The sequence below is a fragment of the Cryptotermes secundus genome, unplaced genomic scaffold (assembly GCF_002891405.2).
Source record: "Cryptotermes secundus unplaced genomic scaffold, Csec_1.0 scaffold189, whole genome shotgun sequence".
Classification (NCBI taxonomy): domain Eukaryota; kingdom Metazoa; phylum Arthropoda; class Insecta; order Blattodea; family Kalotermitidae; genus Cryptotermes; species Cryptotermes secundus.
Genome location: NW_019742555.1, coordinates 473,970 through 496,437, shown reverse-complemented (window position 1 = coordinate 496,437; position 22,468 = coordinate 473,970). Strand labels below are relative to the sequence as shown.

At 42.1% G+C, this 22,468-nt stretch overlaps 2 non-coding genes across 2 annotated transcripts; one reads left to right on the top strand and one right to left on the bottom strand.

Moving 5' to 3' along the window:
* The first annotated feature begins 18,590 nt into the window (after positions 1-18,590).
* On the top strand, positions 18,591-18,662 carry Trnaq-cug. The gene has a single exon. It is a non-coding gene; the product is annotated as a tRNA-Gln (tRNA).
* A 2,768-nt stretch (positions 18,663-21,430) lies between these two features.
* On the bottom strand, positions 21,431-21,502 carry Trnaq-cug. The gene has a single exon. It is a non-coding gene; the product is annotated as a tRNA-Gln (tRNA).
* Positions 21,503-22,468: the final 966 nt, after the last annotated feature.

Genomic DNA, 22,468 nt, shown 5'->3' with positions numbered 1-22,468 from the left:
GATATATATATATTAAAGGTTGTACGTGCAACCTTTAATATTACCGATGTTATACCTTCCAGCACTACAAGAGACAAGATTAGGTAACTAACTCCGTGGATCTACGTAAGTCTTTGAAGAGCTAGAAGTTGTTCAGCCACTGAAGAAATGAACAATGTTTTATGGAACCCGCAGGTTCATTCCGTGTCTATAAGTGCCTGCCGCTGTTCAATATCCTGATCAAGATTAATCCAGTCCAACCCGTCACTTATTATTTTTTTAATCCATTCTAATATTATCTTTCCACCTACTTCTGGACAGCGCACTTAATTTGCAATATTAGATACTTGCAATAGCTATGCAATATTACAAGTCACAAAATTATGTTGCAACTGTAACGTGGATCGCCGGAGAGTTGCTAGGTAACGGACCAGTAAACACAAGCGATATACGCTCACAACAATGGAACAACGAGGTTAAGCAACCCTCTTCTTGGCTACAGATCAGTAAACAGGCTTCCGCGCAATGACGTCACCCTACATCTGTACTATCACGTGACTTATTTTCTATGCTTTTCGTGCGGCACCTATATAATGAATATCTGTTTAAAGTTAAGTGAGAGATTCGTGTGTAGGCGGGGTCGAATACTTCCACTGTGACCCTGCGAGTCACAGAAGGCGACGAAAAGGAAAGTCTCAAATCTGGGACAGTAAAACATGGCCGCGAATCCCAAAGGACTCGGACCAGAGAAAGACTGCGCTGGCAAGGGCCAGCAGCATGTACAAAAGAGAGTCCCGTCTTCTCGTCAGAGAGGGCGCCCCACAAAAACAAGACCATAACTGTCAAACAGTAATAAGTACCTGGTCATCAGCCCCATATGGGGCTCGACACCAAAACTTACTGGCTAACCGTTAGTCGGAATGTGACTATAACTTTAACTTTAGTTCAGTCAGAGTGTTTGGAGAGTCGAGGAGAGCTCAAGGGAATTGAGAATAGACTAGTGCAGAGTGCTTACAAGGGAAGTGAATAGAAGACCTGGCTTCTGTGTTATAATTGCACTAATCTTGAAAGTGTTACAGTTATTTGTAGTTACAACTAGTGAAGATCCAATAAATCGATTCATCAATCGAAACCCGTGTCACAGTCATCCAAACACGTGATACAACGTTACAAGCTACATAATTATATTTCAGCAGGACACTTACAGCACAACAATGCGGACCACACAGTTGCTTTGCATTACTAAATGTAAGAGGGTTGCAGTATTACTAAACACATAATTACGTGTACTTTGCAGTATTGGAACCCAGAAATTACCTTAGATTATTACATTTCTTGCAACCGCAGGCGTAAATTGACGACACAAAGTCCACGATATATAGCGAGGGGAGAAAAATGATTTCACGTGACCCAAATATACGAAATACCTCCCACCCCCGAATCGCCAAGTAACGGGCACTACTCGTACTTCATGCGTGGAACGGTATTATGGTAACCTTGCAGCAAAATAGTGCGTCTCTTATCGGACGGAATAACAAGAATCCAAATGTACAGACCTGTTTCATATACCGTCTAGTGTTTTTCCTTCTATCTATATACCGATTACGGAAAGAATTTCCTCACATGTCACTAAGTTACGTAACTGGCCTGTAAGTTAAAATCTAATACATGTAAAAAGGTTTTCCTTTAATAATTAATTGCGGTTGTTTTAATGTCATATTTGTCTTTATTTGGAAGTTCCCACTCCTGTTCGAAAGCCACGAATTCCAAGAACAAATTGCAGCGTTTTCTGAATGGGATATCCGGCTTCTTGCGCTGTAAATCCAACCATGAAAAGGGAAAGAGACCGTTCCCCACATGACGTGCATCTGTTTCTAGGTCTCATTCATTGGTTTACTCTTTTCTTATGTTTAGGATTGGGGGACTGAAATTTAACTCATCGAATCATTATGCTCATGCCACAATTCTATTTAATAATTCAGTCCCCAACTCACTGAAAACGCATCCGGTCTTATTACTTACTTACTTATTCATAGAGCTGAGCCCTTCTTGAGGACCCGCCAATTCTGCAGCTACTCAAGAATTTCCCAGCATTTAATGGAACCCGAAACTTCATCACCGTGTTCATAAGGGCCCTCCACTGGTCCCTATCCTGAGTCAGATCCATCCAATCAATACCATCCGATCCTATATCTCTAAGATCCATTTTAATATGGTTCACCCACCTACGCCTTGGTCTTCCTAGTAGTCTCTTTCCTTCTGGCTTTCCCACAAATATCCTATATGCATCTCCATTACAAAAAAATAGCCTCTTGAGACATGATTTCTGTTTATTCTGAAAATCACACGAACCCACAAAACACGGTTTGGGCGAAGAATACATATCTGTTTTAATGTTAAAGCACGTGCACACATACAAGTAGAAATGACTATGCTTGGGATGGGTTGATGGGGACGTTAAAAAGAAAATTGTAGCTCATAAATTGACATGCGCGCAGCAGAGCTACGACTTTAAACTTAGGACATATTTTAATCGTTATGTCAATTATATCGTCTCTATCAGGACTGATTAAGGTAGTGAGAGGAAGCTCAGGTTAGAAGGTGTTTAAAAATAATGTACGGAAATAAGGAAGTGCAAAAGAATGTCAGAAAACAACACCCTACAATGATGACGTGAAATATGGAGAAGTAAAAGATCCGGCTGCTATTACAGGCCTGTTTCTGAAAATGGGAAAAGCCTGATGCCGTATTTACCGAATTTCTCTGTGTTTACACAAAACTGATACTAATCCAAAGTTTCCAGAACAGCTGCTGGTTTTGTATAGCCGTATAAAGGTTACATCTCGCAGACGGTGTTTGAAACTGCGGTGTGCTCTATATAAGGAGATGATTGTGAGCACCTCGAAGTAGGGGGTCCGGGGTTCCAGGCCTTGCAGCTCATGCTGTGTTCTAAACGCTTACAACCGGTTGTTTATCGCCAAAATAGCGACAACCGGGCCCCGCAACTAGATATAATCGGTTGCAGTCCAGGCCATGAAACGTGTTCGACTCCCCTTTTTTTTTTCGCTGTTTAACTTTCTTACCTTCATTCAATCCCTGAGATTTTCTCTTCAATTTTGGTAAAATTTGTAAAAGGAGTGACGGTAGAACGATTTGGAGGAATTGCGACTGTTTTGGAATAACATTTGTTGTTCCGGTATTGCGGAATGTTATTTCTGCTTTAGCTCACATGCGTAATTACTTGTTTACATGTAATAAAAGAAAAAGAAAAAGAAGTTAAAGAAGTGGCAGAAAAGAATACGTGACATAAGTAATCTGGAATGTAGGAGGTAAATTTCGGATGCCGTTACACCTCCTATCCTGCGGATGTGGGATTTATCGTGTCTGCCTGAATAAAATCTAGTTTCGCTGTCGGTTCTGAAGGGTTCTGGAGATAGTGTGTGACAGACGAGATTATTGTTTTTCGGACTTTGTCCATCATCCGGTATTCTAAAGAACACAGTGTTTCGGAAATCGGATTTGTTTCCGTCCTCAGGTGAGGGGTGGGAGACGCGTAATCTGTTGGGTCCGTTAGAAAGTGCTAATCCCAGTCACAAGACAAATGATTGGTGTTTCTCGCTTACACATCATGTGAGAAATAGTCAATCCCCCCTCCCTGATAGCGCAACACATCGAATATTACGTTCAGAAATCGTTGGATGTTCTTGGAAATTATGGTTTTGGAACAGAAATGGAATTTCCAAATAGAGACAAATATAGCATTCTAAAAACAATTTATAAACAAAGAAGAATGATATTTTAATACCAGAAACTCTATGTAAGAAATAAAAATAGCACAAAACAGTACGTTAGCAACAAAACAGTAAGAGAAACCAATTTCAGAATAAATTAAATTTCCGAGTAAAATTCCAAGGAAAATTATAAAACAATAATGCTCAAAATATCCAAATATCCAATCTTAATTAAAAAATAACCCAGGACGCTTGCATTTCCAAATAAAAACAAATGTGACATACCACTATGCCCCAGCTTAGGAACAACATATAAAATTAGGTTTAAATTTTTCCGAAACTGGAATTAAGGAGACAGAGATATATAAAATAATTCGCGAACTTCCAGTTAAAACTAAGAAACATCATTCAGATATCTCGGAGCTTCCAACCAAAACGCAAAGGGTCTTCGGCAACATCCGATTTTCCAACAAAAAACCAAAATCACATTTCACGCAACCTAAAATTAAACATGAGAACGACCTTCTACGGTATTATAAAAATCAAGTAAACACCTGTATAAAATTATCCAAAATGTCTGAACGGTTAAGTAAGAAACTAAATTTCCACAACAAAGATGTAAAAATTAATATGGCACTTCAAAGTATTCGAAGTTACAGTTAAATACACAAAATGCCATTCATCAATTGTGGAACTAGCAAGAAAAAATAAATATATCATTCTACAATACTTGAGCTTATAGTTAAAACTAGGAATGACATTCGACATTACCACAGTTTCCTCCAAAACGTTCTACCGTCACTCCTTTTACAGATTTTACCAAAATAGAAGAGAAAATCTCAGGGCTTGAATGAAGCTAAGAAAGTTAAACAGCGAAAAAAAAAGGGGAGTCGAACACGTTTCATGGCCTGGACTGCAACCGATTATATCTAATTGCGGGGGCCGGTTGTCGCTATTTTGGCGATAAACAACCGGTTGAAAGCGTTTAGAACACAGCATGCGCTGCAAGGCCTGGAACCCCGGACCCCCTACTTCGAGGTGCTCACAATCATCTCCTTATATAGAGCACACCGCAGTTTCAAACACCGTCTGCGAGATGTAACCTTTATACGGCTATACAAAACCAGCAGCTGTTCTGGAAACTTTGGATTAGTATCAGTTTTGTGTAAACACAGAGAAATTCGGTAAATACGGCATCAGGCTTTTCCCATTTTCAGAAACAGGCCTGTAATAGCAGCCGGATCTTTTACTTCTCCATATTTCACGTCATCATTGTAGGGTGTTGTTTTCTGACATTCTTTTGCACTTCCTTATTTCCGTACATTATTTTTAAACACCTTCTAACCTGAGCTTCCTCTCACTACCTTAATCAGTCCTGATAGAGACGATATAATTGACATAACGATTAAAATATGTCCTAATTTTAAAGTCGTATCTCTGCTATGCGCAAATCAATTTATGAGCTACAGTTTTCTTTTTAACGTCCCCATCAACCCATCCCAAGCATAGTCATTTCTACTTGTATGTGTGCACGTGCTTTAACATTAAAACAGATATGTATTCTTCGCACAAACCGTGTTTTGTGGGTTCGTGTGATTTTCAGAATAAACAGAAATCATGTCTCAAACTAGTATCAAGAGGCTGGTTTTTGTAATGGAGATCGGATGTATTTTCAATGAGTTAAATGAGTGACCTTGAAAATGGAATCCATATACTCCTCCGAAACGTCTGCTGACTTTCAACGATATTAATCGGTATTATATCCCAGAAGAGAGTACTCTTCATGTTCAAAGTAGTCGCAACGGCATTTCAGTATATCGTGACAGATTTCAATATGGCTGACTCAAAGGACGATATGTCAGTGGCTGTCACAGAAAATATGTTAAAAATAATGAAGCAATATGGATGCTGAAGTTCTGCCGACAAGCACAATTGTAAATACAGATGGCATATACTGCTGAGTATGATCGCGTCAAATAACACTCCCGTCCTCTCGTCAGAGAGACCACCCCACATCGACAAACCTGCAACTGTTTGACAGTAACAAAAATGTGGTTTTCGGCCCCAAGTCTGACTGGCCGATTAACAGTCTGTCGTAATGTGAAACTGACTTGACTTGACTTGACTGACAACAGTCGATTCAGTAGAGTCAATCTAGAGTTGCATTGTTAGCAGCATTTACCTAGCAACGGCTACAGAAAAAAACAACAAAAGAGTTTATGATTGTTTTTGCAAAGATCTATAGAGTGTGTAAGGTAATGCGAATGTTACAGTAACCTGTAATTATGGGTTATAATCGTTTAATAAACCGAACGAGCAATCCAACTCCTGCTTCTTGTCACTAACAACTGACAACAAAACACAAGAGCCAGAGTCCTCGAAGCAACCAATAAAATAACTTGGGACTAGAAGAAGGTGAATCACGTTCCGTGGTCTCATGTCAACTGTTTGTAACGTCGTAACTTAATATTGCATATTGTTTTACAGTACATGAAGGTTACAGATGTTCAGTGGGAAGCCTAGAACAGGGGATAGCTCACCGCTAGGCCGACCCACAAACCCCGGCCCCCCTCCTAATGCTTTTCAAGCCCCGTATTGATAAAGATTGATGTTGTAGCTTGAAACCCATCTGCGAGATATAGGATCTAAGGTAGATGATTCGCTATCTCAACAAAAATAGCATCGCTGGCTTTTTTTCATAACTTCCAGACATACTAATTTGTCCAATTTGCTTTCACTTATTAGTGATCTCTAAATAACTTCAAGGTAGCTCAGTCAGTACAGCGAACGTCTAAGGCCTGGACGGCCGAGATTCGATTCCCACCAGGGGCAAGAGAATCTTTTTTCCTCTACTCCTCAGTGTCCAGACCAGTTCTGGAGTCCACAAGCTTCCTATCCAATAGGTCTTGGGGGCTTTTCCCGGGGTTAAAGTGGCCGTGGCGTGAAGCTGACCACTCATCTCCAACAAGTGCCGAGGTCAAGAATATGTGGATCTATAAGCCACTCCCCTATACATTTTTATGTCGTGATGATTAGTTAATTAAGTATAAGGGCAACTTTATTTTCTGCTTTCACCTCTGCTGACAGCTCCCCGATCGCGAGTGAACACAACACAGGGAGGGACGAGGACCACGTGGAAATGGGGTAACTCTCATCAGAAAATATAAATTCCAAACACGGGACTACCCGCTAGCCTCTTTTAGTTTCTGTAAAAGTAAGGTAAAGTTGTCCCTGTGCTTAACTAATTAAGCACTACGCCGTGAAGGAGTATAGAGGAGTGGATGTATAGATCCACATTCTCTTGACCTCGGCGCTAGTTGGAGGTGAATGGTCAATTCACGCCCCGGCCGCTTTACCCCCGGGGAGAATGTCCCGATACCTATTGGATAGGAGGCTGGGTGGTTCCCAGATCAGGTCTGGACGAAGTGGAGAAAAGAAAATTCTTGACCCTACCGAGACACGAACTCCGACCCCACTGTCGTCCAGCCCGTATCCAGTCGCTATACCGACTACGCTATCCCGGCTCCCTTTAAAGTTTCTGTACTTAGCGTAAAGTGTACAGGTTTCTGAGAAATTGTATGGGGTCGTATGGACGGGATTCATCCGGCTCAGGATAGAGACAAGTGGTGGGCCCTTTTGAACACGGTAATGAAACTTCTGGTTCCATAAAATGTTGGAAGAAGTAGCTGAGTGACTGGTGACTTCTCAAGAAGGTTCAGCTCCATGGATTTACGTACTTACTTGCTTAGAATGAAAAATGGAATTTGATCCAAGTGGTAGAATAATATTTCTTAATTTAAAAGAATATATCGCACAGACGTACATTTTAAAATTGCACAAGCAATATTTTAGATTTATTTAGCGATCTAGGATTCCTAATAGGTTATTTTATAATTTAATCTGTTGTTTTATGAAAAATTCTTAAATTTATTTATTTACATTGACCTCGTGTCAGTCAATACTGTAGTACAGATGCGCTCCAATAATCTAAATAAAACTTAAAAAATTAATGGCGTAAGACTGACTGATGTTGCGTAAATATTCGGTCTGATTCTCATATACTAGATTGGTCTCTGACATTAAGGGAGGAACACAGACTGAGGGTGTTTGAGAACAGGGTGCTGAGGAGAATATTTGGACCGAAAAGAGATGAAGTGACATGAGGTTGGAGAAAACTGCATAATGAGGAGCTTCATAACTTGTACTCTTCTCCAAGTATAATTAAAATGATCAAGTCAAGGAGGATGAGATGGGCAGGGCATGTAGCAAGAATGGGGGGACAGGAATGCATATAGGATATTGGTGGGAAAGCGAGAAGGAAATAGACCACTGGGAAGACCAAGGTGTACGTGGGTGGACAATATTAGAATGGATCTTAGAGAGATAGGATGGGATGGTATGGATTGGACTCATTTTGCTCAGGATAGGGACAAGTGGAGGGCTCTTGTGAACACGGTAATGAACCTTCGGGTTCCGTAAAATGCTGAGAAATTCTTGAGTAGCTGCAGAATTGGCTTCTCCTCAAGAAGGACTCAGCTCCATGAGTAAGTAAGTAAGTAAGATTGAAAAAAAGAGCTCAGGTGAAATTAGTGTATTGCAGTCAGTAATATTGTTTGATGCACTGATCTAAATTTGTTTGAAGAATATCAACTTTGCAGCGATTGAAGTACCCGTAATGTCTTAGAATAATTAAATGGATTGTAATAATTGAAAATAACATTGCGGTTAGTGATAATGCGAGATAATTGTCTCGCTTATAATAAGGCCAAATACGTAATTACGTGTCTTTAAAAATGAACAAGGTAGCGACGTTGTTTGCAAGACTGGAAAGTAATTGAGTGGCTTGCAATATTGCAAGGCAATGAAGCGGTTTTTAATATTTCTGGACAATTATATGAATAATATTATTGATAGGTAATAATGTGGCTTGCAATAATACAAAGTAATTGTGTGACTTGTGATATTGCAGTATGCCTTTTGATACTGAGATATCTATTTACATTGTATCTATGGCCCTACAGCTCTCTGTTGGGCCTTGGCCGCTTTCTCAGTTTCTAATTCTATACACAGTCGGTAGGACTCCTTGGACGGGGGATCAGAACGTCGCAAGGCCGCAGCCTACGTATAGAACAACACAAATGCAGAATAAACGCACACAGACATCCATGCCTTGAGTGGGATTCGAATTCACTACTCCAGTGTTCAAGTGAGTGGAGACGGTTCATGCCTTAGACTGCGCGGCCACTGTGATCGGCCCATTTTGTAATCTCATATCTTAATTTTCCAGGAAAATTTTAGCATTATCCTTCAATTTAAACCTAGAATCTTCAAAATGGTATCTTTACCTAAATACCTATTTCCAACTAAAATTTCATGCGCATTCGAAGGTTAAAATAATATAAATAAAAGAACAAATTGCTGCATGCAAAATTCAAATAAATCCAGGTTTCCCCTCCATACGTAGGCACTCGAAATGATTTTAAATGCTGGAACTATATAAATATTGTTATAATTAGTATTGCGGCGTATTTGCTCCATGGAAGAACGGTTGAGCCACAAAAACAGCTGTTTCTAAATAATACACGCACGCAACAATGGAACAACAGGGTTATTGAACACGATTCCAGGCAACGGTTAGGTAAACACTTCCTCGCAGGCGCAATGACGTCACATCCCAACAGTGTTTAGCTATCACGTGACTAATTATTTCTGTATAGTCTGCTATACGCAACAGTAAAACTGTGTTTTCTGCGTTGTCCGTGCAGCGGCTATATAACACGAGTCCTCTTGCAGCTAAGAAGAGTCAGGAAGAGTTTTTAGTTGAGTTCTGAGGTTCCATGGTGATTGAACAAGAAATGGCAAGAACACTTCACATTGATTTGAATTACTAGTTTCTGTGTTGAAATCCGTTGCTAGGAGACTACTAGTGAAGACGGAGGATCCTCGTGCGTAACGGTGAACTGTAAATTGTGTTAATCAGAGATAACGCTGCAATGAATGCGATCAAGAGAGACTGTAAAGGAAGTGCAAATAAATCCAATCATACGAACTAGAACCCATTGTTTCGTCATTTACACCCCCACTACACGTGACAGTATGAATTTTGGTCTGCTGTGACTTACGTAAATTTCCGTCAACGAAATGGGTTTTTATTGCTTAAATGCATCTCATTAAGGAATGACTGCCGACAAGACACAGCCTCTATAATTTGCCGCAGATGGCAACTTGCCAACCGAATTTAAATTAAACAGAATAACATGAAGGAAACAAGTTCAATGACCACAGTACGTAAATAAAATAAGATTATGGTCTTCTCGGATGTGACGCCGTGTAGTTTGGTTGATATATAACAGCGAACAAGGTAACACGGCGTCATATTCCAGATGATCGTCAAGTCTTCACAATAGAACAACAATTACGAATTCCGTGAAGCTGCAAATACAAATACAATATTCGCAAATCTATTATTATTATTATTCTGACCAACTAACTAACTCCACGGAGCTGAGCCCTTCTTGAGAAGCCTCCAGTTGCGCAGTCACTCAAGAATTTCGCAACACTCTTATGGAAACTGAAGGTTTATTACCGTGATCACAAAAGCCTTCTACTGGTCCCTATCCCGAGCCAGATGAACCGAGTGCATAACACCCATCCTATCTCCCTAAGATCCATCTTAATATTATCCTCCCATCTACGTCCAGGTCTTCCTAGTAGTCTCCTTCCTTCTGGATTTCTAATCAATATTCTACATGCGTTTTTGTTGTTATTATTTTAGCTAAGTACGTAAATGTATTTGGTGTGACACGCCTTCATATATTTTCGTCATGGAAATTTTAAGGAATATCTTAATACTGTATCAATAACAAATACAGCAACGAATAATTTGGAGACTATATGTTACGGATTTTGTCAAGCAAATAGAATGTATTCTTCATTGTTACCCATCATGAGATCTCGAGAAACAGGTCGTCAAACAGACTTAGGGCTACAGAAGACGGCGATAAACCCCGTGTCAGGGCATCCATGTCAAAACTGGGCTCTCATCAAAAAGTCAGAATCAGCTCTGGACGCATTTTAAAGGAAAGTATTGAGAAGATGATTGGCACAATGAAGCAAAACAATACATGGACAATCAGATATACTAATGAGTTTATAAGCAATTTGAAAAACCAAGCATATGAAACATTATTAATTTTAAAAGACTAAAGTGGGCAGGTCACATACAGCGTATGGATGGGAAACGCATACCGAAAAGGTTTCTGGAAAGCTACAGTGCTGGAAAGAGACCTGTCCGAAAGCCGAGAGAAAATAAGTTAATGCAGTGGGAATGACAGTAGAGAGATTCAGGAAGTGAGAAATTGGAGAAGAGAATTTCTAGCGAGGTAAATTTGGAGACGGGTTTTCAAGGATTTCGGGTTGGTGCTCCATGAATTAATTTGGTGGTGAAAAAATAACGTATAAAACGAGGGCATCTACAAGATAATTAGATTTAAATTTTAAAGGAAGGAGAGAGACCCAAAATAAGACGGTTCAACCAAGTACTGGGGGACAACACAACGAAGAGAAGAAAGAGGAAAGACAAGAAACCGAAAAAGAATGATTCTGGAAGACAGAATAATTGGAGACTATTCACCCATCGACCTAAATAAACCAGAGATACTGCAGATAAAGAACGTTAACGTTATATCGGTATGGATTTCTCTGTAACATTAAACTCTAACGTCAATCTCATCTGAGAACGTTATTATGTTACTCTGTAAAGTTATAAATATTAATTATTCCCTTAGCTTACCGATTCCTGCAACCCCGTTGTCGGCAATCTTCAGTACATATCCATTTGGAAACAATTCAACCACACTGACACAGATCTGAAGACCACACTACACTTCGACGGCAACTCGAAGCGGGGCGTTGTATAGTTTCACAACCAGTTATGTTGACAATTAGGTTTTCACACCCTTACAGCGCGTGTTCCCTCAGGGATGCTAGAAGTATCTTGTCTCCTTGAAATCCGTCGCCTATGTATTCAATTGCCTTTGTTAACTCCAGTCACTCAAAGCGTAAATTTAAACTCTCAGTTTTGATTTTTCGCAAACTGAAGGAACATCACTGACAGTATCAAGTGTAATGAAACGCTTCAATGCTAGCGGAACAGTAGCCTTACGGGTGTAAGCACGGTTTATAAGAGCCTCCAAATCGAATATCTGAACAAAAATGCTGGATGTTTACACCATTTGTCAAAGCATAACAAATTTAGTCTTGTTTGTGATAATTTTTTGCCAAAAGTTATCAAATGATAACAAAATATAATGTTTAGGCGTTAACTGATGTATTTAACGGAATTAAAACAAACGTTTATGATAATAATATAAATACTAAACACAATTTTGAAAACTGAATAATGTTTATAATATATTATAATGTATAAAACTATAGTCACATATTATACATGCCATACATACGAATTAAATATTTTTGACAGTTTCCTGCAAGGGTACTTTCATAGGGTGAGGGTAAACAAATTATGAAGAACTTCCAGCCATTAAATCATCGACTAAAGCACTGAAATCTTCTGAAATATGCACTTGTCTTGCACCTAGAAACGAATCGGTAGCCTCTGCGAAACAATTCTCACATAGTTCAAGGTCACGATACGTCATGACTTCATTTGTCGGCACCCGAAAACTTAACGATTTTATAAAGACACAAATTATCAGGCAAACTGCAAAAACCACGTCAAACATGCAACAGCTTTTCCGAAAATTTCCACACCTCAGTTTTTACCTCATAATGGCGGGACATCTTCTTAAAAATTGTTAAAGAACATAAACAGTAAACCAGAATCACTTATTAACAGGAAATAATTAAGCATAAATTTATATGAAAACGTCTTATTCGCAGCTAATTACATTCAACGGCAACGCAAGAAGGTAATTTACGGGAGACATTCGTACATTTTACAGAACAGTAAGATGGTTTCCTATGACGTCACTGAACTGATCACATCTTGACACATCCGCAGAATAAAAAGAACACTTTCAATCGTAATAACAGGCATACTGTGCCAATGTGATGTTCACACAGGAGAAATAAGAAATAAAGGAAATTATTTTCAACGTTACACTTGCATGGAGAAAAACGGCGTTTAAATTAAGCCGACCAGACGCTACAGAAACTTTTAAGATTCTAGTGTGGAGGAGAATTTTAGTGTTTGGTTCGGGCATGCGTGGGGAGGTCTCGAAGAGCATCTTGTGTGGACCAAATTAGAATGCCCCCCTCTACCCCCTCGCCCTCAAGGCAAACTGAATGTGAAGGAGGGAGATATGCCAGGTGTGGGGGGGGGGGCCGCTGTCGTCGTGAGAGACACTCGTTACGCCTTTGATATGAAGAAAGAGGCCGCCTTACACGAGGTTTATTAGACATATGAACAACAATCTATGGTTCCTTTTAAACTAAATATTTTAATGGATTTATCTGATTTTATTCAGGCCGGAACTGAAAGCTACAAATAGACACCGTGGTAATGCCATGGCAGCGTTATGTGTAAAGAACACACGTGCTCTCTCATACGTTCCCGTCTAATTAGACGCTGTGTCAGTTCAGAAGTTCTGTAAGCTAGGCTGCGCATGGGAGTGCTTATAGTCAGGTTCGAGACTGAAGATCTGAGGATAATCTGCAGAACTCTGCTACAGGTAAAGTTATCCCTATGCTTAAATAATGAAGACAAGTGCGGAAGAGGAGTCATAGCTCTTTCAATCTTGACCTCGACACTAGATGGAGGCGAGCGGCCAGTTTCGCGTCCCAGCCCCTTTATAGCCGGGGAAATCCTCCCCGGTACCCATTGGATTGGAGACTTAGCCCCGGAGACGGTCTGAGTACAGTAGAGAAGAGAAAAGAAATTCCCGCTGTCGGGAATCGAAACCTTACTCTTTTATTTTATTTGTGGTTTATTCAACGACACAATCAATAGTTCAGATAACATGTTGAAAGGAAGCGGTCGTGGCCTAATTTGCGGTATTAGCCTGGCATTTGTGAGGTGTAACTGAGAAAGACCAAGAATAGCTCAGAATAGCCGGTGTCCCGGACAAGATTGCAACCAGTCACATACAGAATGGGCCGCGCCATAGCTCAAGCGGTTAGTCGCTGGCTTCCCACTGCGGCGGCCCGGGTTCGAGCCCGGGTCTGATCAAGTGGGATTTGTGGTGGATGAAGTGGCTCTGGGGCAAGTTTTCTCCGAGTACTTCGGTCTCCCCTGCCAATCTTCATTCCACCAAATTCTCCATCATCATAATCACCCGGGGCAGGTACAATAGGCCAATCAGTGGCCGCCGTGCAGAGTGGACCCAGCTAGACTCCACCTGCAGAACAGTAGTTGCAAGCGTTAATGCTTGAGGTAGCTTCCTTAGTCTGTAGGTACTAAATGTCTCTGCAGAATTTCTCAGCATCTGAACTATTACTAGCTTCTCAAACAGTCAGCTAATTTAAACCTTCACCCCATTAGAACATCTATAGATGATTCTGCTTTCATTAAGCCTGAGGCGCTGGGGGGATTTTGAGCTCCTTAAAGTGGGCCTTTCCTAATAAACTCTGTTCTTCGCCGTTTAGAAAACTCAGCCTCAAAATAAAGCATAAAAAACCTGTTGGCATCACAGTGAAAAGTTACTCATGAGTAACTGAATTTTGTACCTACCAGATTAGCTCATTTATGGTTATAAAGTGCTGTAAATGGTAAAGGCGTCGGTCACGGTAGCCGAGCGGTTTAAGGCATGCACTGTCTTCGCTCGCTCGGAAGCCGGGATCGTGGGTTCGGATCTGTTTCCTGTGAGGTACAAACTGAGTTCTTATATATTATTCTTATACACTGCCGGTCACGGTAGCCGAGCGGTTTAAGGCATGTACTGTCTTCGCTCGCCTAGAAACAGGGACCGTGGGTTCGAATCCCACTCAGGGCATGGATGTTTAGTTTGTATGTGTCCGTTTTTCTGTGTTTGTGTACAGGTAGAGGCCTTGAGACGAGCTGATCACCCGCCCAAGGAGTCCTACCGAATGTGTAAGATCTAGAAAAACCGAAGTGAACGGAGAAGTTCATGGAGGTAGGCCTAGGCCACCGGGGCTGTAGTGCCAAGGAAAAAAAATGGTAAAGGCAACGCGCTCTCTGTGCTTAAGTAATTAACATTTAAATTAAAGTAAAAATCCACCAAAGTAATAATTCCTCAGTAACAATCTTTAAACAAAGTGTCCCAGTAGGAGAGGTTAGTGTTCTTGGAGGTCATAGTATCGGTTATTCAAAAAATAAAAAAAAAATTGTATATGTGCGTGTGTGTCCTATTCCGAACGGTTTCATTTCCAAAATTGCTGATAAGAAAGAGATTTTACGTACTGTTTCTAAAACCGGCATTTATTTTTCAAGTCTTAATGCTGGTTGGTATAGTTTTCCTAGTATAATGCATTTCCGAAAATTCCACCGTCTACATCAGTGCTCTTTGCAACTCGTGCGAGGACATGGCGTGTTGCTCGTCTGTACAGTGAACAGTGCACCGTACAGTGAAGCAGCTCTATCTCGGAAACCGTTCGGAATAGGACACATGTACACAGGCATTTTTTTTCCTTACAATGACCGATACTTTGACCTCCCAGAATACCGACCTTTCTTCCTGGGACATTCTGTATAAACAACTGGAGGACTTTATTTTTTATATTTTACTTCCTGTTGTATATAGCCGTTACTGGTGATGGGGCCGTCGACAAACTAATATTGTACGGGTAACGAGAATACGCAATGAATGATTTCAAGTCGGTTTATCGTATACAAATTAATCTAACCAACAACCCGCCAACCGAGCTTAGAAATATCCTTGCTTTCGTCACGCATATCATTATCGACTATCTTCGTGCCTTTTTATTCTTCATAGTNTAGATCTTACACATTCGGTAGGACTCCTTGGGCGGGTGATCTGCTCGTCGCAAGGCCTCTCTACCTGTAGACAAACACAAAAAAACGCACACAAACATCCATGCCCTGAGTGGGATTCGAACCCACGATCCCGGCTTCCGAGCGAGCGAAGACAGTGCATGCCTTAGACAGCTCGACTGCCGTGACCGGCCATGAAGACATATATAGCTGCACAATTCTTGACCTCTATCGTAGTTGGAAGTGAGTGGTCAGTTTCACGAGACGGCCGCTTTAAACCCAGTACCGATTGGACAGGATGTTGTGTGGACCCCAGAGCCGGTCTGGACGCTGTGAAGAGGAGGGACATATTTCCCCCCCTAGGACCCGAACTTCGAACCGTCCCAGTGGAAGCAGTATTCCCAAAGTAAAGTTATGTTTGTATTGTATTAAGCACCACCCCATGAAGAAGTGACGTGAGAGCAGGTGTAGCTCCAATCATTCGTAACACTGGCACTAGATGCAAGTGAATGGTCAGCTTTACGCTCTGGCAGCTTTGCCCCCGGGGGATAGAGCGGAATATGAGGTTGGATGGGCCCCCAAACCGATCTGAACACTGTGAGAATTTCTTGCCCATACCGGGTTTCGAACCCCCAAGTCTTCAGCCATCCAACCTCATAGCCCAGTCGCTATACCGACTGAACTATCGTGGATCCCCTTTAGATTTCCCAGTAAACTTGAAATCCGTCACTAATTACGGAGCAATTATAATGCTTACTGGACTTTCACCAGATATCATTACCCGCTTCACACGAGCCTGCTATTGGCCCATGCTCTGAGCCCTACGAATCCAGTCCGACATCCTCACACCAAGTTCCTTTAATGTGAAACAAAACGCAAAGCTATCCCTGTAACAGGCCGGGGAGGCCCATAGGTTTGTGAGACGTCGAGGCTCCCACATTTTGTAGATAATCGGCTCACAGATGGCGGTGAGATTGTCGACCTTAAGCGCCGGCCGGCCTTTACCCCCAGGAAGATTCCTGGTACTCATTTTTGTTAGAGGCTGACTCGAAACCGGAGTTATATTGCTGCTGGAAGGATTAGCGAAAATGAAAATTCCAATGACCCCATCGGAAAAAGAACCCGCGACCTGCCGGCTTATAACACAGTGCCGCAACTAACTACATTCTACTATTGCAGTAGACAGTGACAATACTGTCAAAGGTGAGTATAGATTTCGGTCGCTTCTCGAACACTGGGATCGTATGTAAGATTTGAGGCTTTCACGGCGGTGACTATGAAGAAAGCAGTCTTCTGGGATTTGGCACCGTGTATAAGTGGTGTTAACCGACGTTTCGGAGGAACGTATCGCCTCCATCTTCAGGGTAGAAGAAAAAGTATAAGAAATCTGCAAGCGACAAGACCGTGAGAACGGTAAAAGCAGTCTGCTTTACCGTTTCTCACGGTGTTGTCGCTTGCAGATTTATTATACTTTTTCTTCTACCCTTAAGATGGGGGCGATACGTTCCTCCGAAACGTCGGTTAACACCACATATACACGGTGCCAAATCCCAGAAGACTGCTTTCTTCACTGGGATCGTAGTTTCGATTCATATTTGTGACATGGATGTGTATATATGTGATTCTCCTTTTTTCCGTATTGTTCTGTAGGTTGAAACCCGCGATGGGCCGGTATCCCTTCCAGAGATTCCTGCAAACGGCCTCTAAGATTCGTAGTTTCAGAAATTAATTTCAATAGGAACAGGTGAGAGGTCCTGTTCTGTAAAAGGAAGAAGAAAATAGTATTGGAATTGGAATAGCTCAGTCTGTATAGTGACTAAGCAAGTAATTCTGAGTCTTTTATATATTGCACCCTGCCGACATGTTGAATAAATTATAATCCCGCCCAACTGACCTAATCCTTCCAGTCGCACTATGGCCCTGAGGTCGACTCAGCCTCTAACAGAAATGAGTACCAAGAATCTCCCTGGGGGTAAAGGGTGGCCGGCGCATAAGGTTAACAACCTTACCGCCATCTGTGAGCCGACCGTCTAGAAAATGTGGGAGCCTCCACGGCCCGTTACAGGGATAGCTCTACTTTATTTTTAACGTTACCAGCAAACCTTGTGACGTTCCATCGGGGGGATGAGTCTCACCGGTTGAGAAACAGCGTTTCAGAGGACATGGTTTTAAATTTATTTCAAAGCCCCTTTCACCCGGAATTGTGAAGATGCCTACGTCAACACACGTTGGGAGAGGAGATGTGGGAAGCTTAACTTCTGCCTCAAATATAAACAGATTCTCCCCGGAAACAAATTCCACAACAAAAAGAATTCCTCTCCCCTTCAGACTTTTCAGTTCTCCCCCTTCTTAAGTAAAAATAATCAGTAATTCGTTTTTTTTTCTTCATAGTCCTGCGTGCTCGACTTTCATCACCCCGACACCACTACCGAGTAAATACAAGGGTTGTTTATTGTTGCAAATAATTAACTTGTGTAAAACAGGGGTGAAGTTACGCGTGGCATAGCTTCACCCTAGAAAACTAAACACACTCGTATTGACTGCCTCATCCTCTTACGAATGTACTGTCCCGGAGACGAAATGACAGGAACACGTACCACGCGTTAAAGATATGCGGTAGCGTGGTTGGTTGACGCATTATGCTACAAGCCGGAAGGATGCGGGTTCGATTCCGGATGCGATCACTGAAATTTCATTTGAGTTAATCCTTCCAGCCGTACTACTGCTTTGAGGTCGACTCAGCCTCTAACAGAAATGAGTACCAGGAATCTTCCTGGGGGTAAAGGGCGGCCGGCGCGTAAGGCTGACAATCTTACCGCCATCTGTGAGCCGATTGTCTAGAAAATGTGGGAGCCTCGACATCTCACAACCTTATGGGCCTTCACAGCCGGTTACAGGGATAGTTACATATATAAATTGTAATCGGAGAATCTTAAGCAAAGAGATCATATGAGAAACGCAGTCAAGTCGATCCCATGGTGTAATGGTTAGCACTCTGGTCTCTGAATCCAGCGATCCGAGTTCAGATCTCGGTGGGACCTATTTTGGCCGCGCCATAACTCAAGCGGTTAGTCGCTGGCTTCCCACTGCGGCTGCCCAGGTTCGAGCCTGGATCTGATCAAGTGGGATTTGTGGTGGACAAAGTGGCGCTGGGGTACGTTTTCTCCGAATACTTCGGTTTCCCCTGCCAATCTTCATTCCACCAAATTCACCATCATCATAATCACCCGGGGTAGGTACAATAGGCCAATCAGAGGCCGACGTGCCAAGTGGACCCAGCTGAACCCCCCCCCCCCCATGCTAATTAAAGAAAAACGCAGTCAAAAAGAGTTGGGATAGCTCAATCGATACAGAGACGTACTCCAGGCTGGACGGCTGGGGTTCTGTTCCCGTTAGGGGCAAAACGTTTCTTTTCTTCTTCACAGCATCCAGACCGGCTCTGGGCTCCACCTAAACTCCTATCCACGCGGCGCGGTGGTACCGAGTATTAAAACATAAGAATAAAAGTGAAAGTTGACACGAAGGCATCGCACCTAATTTCCCAAATGTGGATGTCCGTTGCAGAGCAAATGAAATGTATTGTTACTTGGTAGAACGCTGATAGTTACTCAATACTGTACGGCAACGACAACTGTCTGACCGATAGAGCCAAATTCGAGAAAACTGACGTTTCGTTTTTGGGTACCTGGCGCGCGTAATGTCACCTTCCTTAAATATACCGCCTATGCAGTATGGATATGCTGTCCACAAGTTACTGAAATGTGATCAGCGTTGTTACATCCGTTTTCGAGAAAAAGCCATTCTGTGTTTTGGGGCCCATTTGATTTTCCCTTACTTTTGGAGCCAAAGTGTTCCCATTCAGTGGACTCCGATCTTGAATGGATAAACTCTTAAGCAGCGAACAAATAAACTCCGTCAAACCGCTTACGCGCTAGCGAGGCGCACATCAGTACATACATATATACGCGCATGCAACACGCAATTATACGGACAGAGAGACAGCAGGCGTTCCCGAGACAAGTTATTCGTGTTCAAGGTGTCTGAAAACATGTAAATCTGTCAAAATTGCTCACTAAAACAACATTTTAGCCTCTGTACTATGTACATAAGCAAGAAAACATACAATTTCCCTTAAGCTCTACAGCCCTTTGGACCTTGATCACTTTTTCAATTTCATAATCGTATACACAGTTGGTCCGAGCGGTCTAAGGCATGCATTGTCTTCGGTCGCTTGGAAACCGGGATCGTGGGTTCGAATCCCACTCAGGGCATGGATGTTTAGTTTGTGTGTGTGCGTTAATCTGTGTTTGTGTGCAGGTAGAGGCCTTGCGACGAGCTGATCACCCGCACAAGGAGTCTTACCGAATGTGTAAGATCTAGAAAAGTGAACGGAGAAGTTCATGGAGGTAGGCCTAGGCCCACTGGGGCTGTAGCGCCAAGGAAAAAAAAATACACAGTAGGTAGGACTCCTTGGACGAGGGATCAGCCCGTCGCAAGAACATCAGAAACACAAAATAAACGCACATGGGCATCCATGCCTAGAGTGGGATTCGAACCCAGTAACCCAGCGTTTGAGCAGGCGAAGACCGTTCATGCCTTGGGCCGCGCGACGAATTACGTATCACGCCATGAAAACGTATAGAGGGGTGGAGGTATGGTTTCAAATATTCGTGAGCGGTAAATTTCACTACACGGATGTTTTATAACCGGGAAAAGAGTCCACCGGTGGCCGGTGGATAAGAAGTTGAGTGGGCTCCGGAGTTACGTATTTTGTGGAGATGAAAAAAAATCTTTTTACTCCAGAGAACAGAACCTCGATTCTTCCGCCATCCAGCCCGTAGCCTACAGCATTGTTCTCAGCTGGTGGAGCTTGATGGTCGGTTGGATGGAACGTGAGGCCTCGGAAATAAAACTGTTGTAATGATTAATATTAAAATTACACACTGAAAACATTTAAAATACACTTCTTGAAAAGGATTAGCTTAGAATTTACTGTGATGAAATTACGTATTCTCTTAAAATATAAAGGTTCTGAGAAGAACTAATTTGCATACTTTCCTTTGATAGGACACGGACCGCATAGAAAATGACGCGTCCCGCAGTTCTATTCTAGCGTGTATTCTTTAACGCGGGACCGTGCTTACTGACCCATGGACGAGCATCCAATGGAAGGATACGCTTAACCTTGCTGTTGCCTTGCAACGATATGAAGGATACACATACATACGCATAAACTGATAGGAGGGATTTATGAAGTACGCCGTTGAGATGGTCTCGGATGTCATGATATACATGTCAAGTTTCATGATATTGGTTCAGGTATTCAAAAGCTGACACGAGGGGGTACACCGACAGCCTGCAGATCGTATAAGCCTACTACAGGAAGCCAGGCTAAAAAGGACGGGTATGCGACAAGATTAAGGGGTTGAAAATTGCTGCATTACACGACGAGACGACAAATGTTGGCACTCTGGCAATTTGGTGCCAATGTTTCCAAAACTAAACATCTCCATGAAGACAAGTTTCATTACAATGTTCACAAGATTGCGCCTCTCTTGAGCCAGTTCAGTCCAGTCCTCAGTCCCACACTCTATTTCTTTACGATCCATTTTAATAATATCTTTCCATCTATACTGAAGTTCCCAAAACAGTCTCTTCTTTTCAGATTTTCAGACGATCACCACTTAAATCAGTGTTTCCATGAGTCTTTACATTTTTTTTATAGAAATTACACATTCTGTTTGATAATTATCTCGTTTAGAGTCTCCTTTAAATACGTTTCGCAATACACTGAAATAAAAAAAAATACAGGTCCCACCGAGATTTGAACTCGGATCGCTGGATTCAGAGTCCAGAGTGCTAACCATTACACCATGGGACCGACGCAGTCGGCGTTCTTCAAGAGTCGTAATCCATATACCCAATGACGTAACTACAGTGACCTGTGAATTATTGGTTTCATCTGTTAGATGTAACTGATCTTCATATTAAAAAGTTTTTCTATTATTTCTGATTATGTGCTTCTATTTTAAAAAATTTAACCGTTTATTCTGATGAGATTACTGCCTGACTGTGGCAGAACTCATATAAGGATTAATGATTGCCTGTGGTTTTATATTTTCTCCTTGTCAAATGGTGGGGGGAGCACACCGTAGCATTGTTGGTTGAGACACTATGCTAGAAGCCGGAAGGTCGCGGGTTCGATTCCCGATGAGGTGGAATTTTCAATTGACCAAATCCTTCCAGTCGCGCTATGGCCCTGGGGTCGACGCAGCCTCTAAAAGAAATGAGTACCAGGAATCTTCCTGGGGGTAAAGGGCGGCCGGCGCGTAAGGCTGACAATCTCACCGCCATCTGTGAGCCGACTGTCTAGATAATGTGGGACCCTTAACGTCTCACAACCCTATGGGCCTCCATGGACTGTTCCAGGGATAGTTTTATCTTCACCTTGTGAGTTTCGCAAATTACGTGAACACATCATCTGAAATAGTTACAGAAGACTGACAGACCCTCACACACACTCAACGAGCCCTTCTTGAGAAGCTGCCAATTGTGCAGCTACTGAAGAACTTCCCAGCATTTTATGGAACCCGAAGGTTCATTACCGTGTTCACAAGAGCCCTCCACTGGTCCCTATCATGAGCCAGATCAATCCAATCCATAACATCCTATCCTACCTCTCTAATATCCATTTTCAAATTGTCCACCGACCTATATCTTGGTTTTCCCCATGGTTTCTTTCCTTCTGGTTTTCTCACCGATATCCTATGTGCATTCCTCTTCTCCCCATTCGTGCTACATTCCCTGCCCATCTCATCCTCCTTGACTTGATCATTCTAATTATATT